Raw genomic sequence first — 2,899 nt, forward strand, 5'->3', positions numbered from 1 at the left:
TTGGGGTATGATTTTGAGGTGGTGTATCGTTCTGGCAAGACTAACTTGGCCGCAGATGCTCTTTCAAGACAGGATGAGGAGGAACTTCTTAACACTGATGCAGAGTTCCAGGCTTTCTCCACAATTCAATCTTGATTGATTTCGACCTTGCTACGTGCTACTACCGAGGACCAAGAATCTCAGCTGCTAATTGTGCAATATAATTAAGGCACCTTACCTGCTGATTTCATCCTTCAAGAAGGGTTTTTCATTTATCGTGGGAGGATTTGGGTCCCTGATTTTGAAGGTCTACGAGTCAAATTGCTCCAAGAGTTCCACCTTACTCCTATGGCTGGCCACCAGGGAGAACTCAAGACATTTAAAGCATTGGGCAGTGTCTTTTTCTGGCCGAGAATATGCCGGGACATTCACAAATTCATCAGGGAGTGCAACACCTGTCAAACAACCAAATACTGCCCATCCAAGACTCAGGGACTTCTTCAACCGTTACCGGTACCAAAAGGACCATGGATGGAGCTCTCCATGGACTTCATTGTTCATCTTCCTAAATCTGCCGGCTATTCAACCATCATGGTGGTAGTGGACCGCTTTAGCAAGACAGCCCACTTTGCAGCTTTGCATCCTGGCTTTACTGCTGCATCTGTTGCTAAGGACTTCATTGCTTCCGTGGTCAAGCTACATGGATTTCCTACTGTCATTGTCTCAGACCGCGATCACATTTTTCTCAGCCGATTTTGGCGGAGCTTGTTAGAGCATAGCGGAACTAAACTACACTATAGTACAGCTTATCATCCTCAGAGCGATGGTCAAACGGAAGTCACAAATCGTTCCTTGGAGCAGTATTTGCGGGCATTCACCCATTCGCGACCACAGAGTTGGGTTGCCTTCCTGCCTTGGGCTGAATTCTACTACAATAGTTCCTTTCATTCTGCAATCCAAATGACACCCCATGAAGCATTGCACGGATTTCCAATGAACCTTCCACCGGGTTATATCTCAGGGGCTTCTCCAGTACTAGAAGTGGATCTGTTTTTGTGCACTAGAGAGATCCTTGACGATGAATTGGGATTTTATCTGCATCAAGCAAGGCAGAGAATGAAGAAACAAGCAGATAAAAATCGCAGAGATAAAGAGTTCAAGGAGGGTGATTGGTTTTTATTGAAGCTTAAACCGTACCGGCAGATTTCACTCTTCCTCAAGGAGCACCCGAAGTTAGGACGGCGATTCGTCGGCCCTTACCGTGTGCAGTGGCGAATTGGGAAGCTCGTATATCGATTGGAGTTACTAGAGGAGAGCACTATCCACCCGGTCTTCCATGTCTCTATGTTGAAAGAATATCATGGGGAACCCCCAACGGGAAGCCCGGCGTTGGCAGCGACACCCATGACCTTCCAACCCCTCCCAACTGCGATTATCGGACGTCGCATTGTCATGCGAGGGGGAGTGCCCTTCGAACAGGTGCTGGTGGACTGGGCAGGGTCACCTCACGAAGAGACAGCTTGGGTAGACAAGGATGAACTCCAACGCTTGTTCCCAGATGTTGACCTTGAGGACAAGGTCCTTGTCGGGCAGGGGATAGTTGATGCGAACATGAACTCTGATTCAGGTCAGCAAACCAACTCAATGGAGGGCCCAAGTGAAAACCCAGCTGATGTACCTGCCGAAGAGGGGCGAGAAGCAGCAAGTCCAATTAGAAATAGGAGGGTGAGAAAGGCCTCATATTGGGCCAGGGACTATCAAATGGGAAAGTGAGTGTGGGTGCACAATAGAAGGGGATGGAGAGTTAGTTAGAACACCAGGAGAATATAGTGGGAGGTGAGGTATAGTGGGAGGCAGAAAAAAAAAGGATTAAGTTTGTTACGGGTGGAGTTTATTCTCCCTGAACTCAAAGGCAGGGAATTGAGACGTATATCTACATTTTAGAATTAATACACAATTTTATTCTCTTTTAATCAACTTTTACATTGATTTCTCTTTACTGTTATATTCTTGTGCAACAAACAATGTCAACAATAGATACACTATTACAAACACCAACAACTACATCATCACCAACACAGACAACAACTATTACAAGTCAACCAGTCACTGATGAAAATAGTAGTAATGAAACTGTTATTACAAAAAAAGGAAGAAGACTTCACCAATTTGGGACGATTTTGATCAAGTTGAAAGTTCTGAAGGTACAAAAGCTATTTGCAAGTATTGTAAATCTATGTTTTCTTATGCTGGAAAAGGAGCTAGTACATCACATTTATGGAGGCATTCTAGTAGTTGCTTACAAAGGAGATTGCATGTTGCTGCACAAATGAAGCAACCATTGATTCTATTTCAACTTTCCAATTCAAGTGTTAATCTCTTTGTGACACCAGGTGCAAGATATTTTCAAGAGAAGATGAGACAAATAATTGCTACAGCAATTATTGTAGAAGGAAAGAGAACCCTACTACAGTTACGAACCATCATCAGAGATTGGAGGAAAGTTGAGAAGATTTGCAAACTTTTAAAAATTTTTAATCTTGCTACTCATGTCATTTCTGGTAGTGAATATCCTATTGCAAATTTGTACCTTCCTAAAGTTTGGAGAGTGAAACAAGTAATTGATGATGCTATTAAAGATAGAGATTCCTTCATGAGAGAAATGACAACCTCAATGAAAGAAAAGTTTGACAAATATTGGGGATAATGTAATATGGTAATGTCTCTTGCTTGTGTTTTGGATCCTAGGTGCAAATTACATATTATTAAATTCTGTTTTTCTTTAATTTACAAACCTGAGCATGTGGCTGCTGAAAATGTTGAAAAAGTGAAGAATACATTGCAAGAAATGTATGATGAATATGCTAAAGAATGTCATGGTGATACAATAATAAGTGGAGTTAACACTAATGGTCTAGTA

Source organism: Arachis hypogaea, chromosome 9, assembly GCF_003086295.3.
Source record: "Arachis hypogaea cultivar Tifrunner chromosome 9, arahy.Tifrunner.gnm2.J5K5, whole genome shotgun sequence".
NCBI lineage: Eukaryota > Viridiplantae > Streptophyta > Magnoliopsida > Fabales > Fabaceae > Arachis > Arachis hypogaea.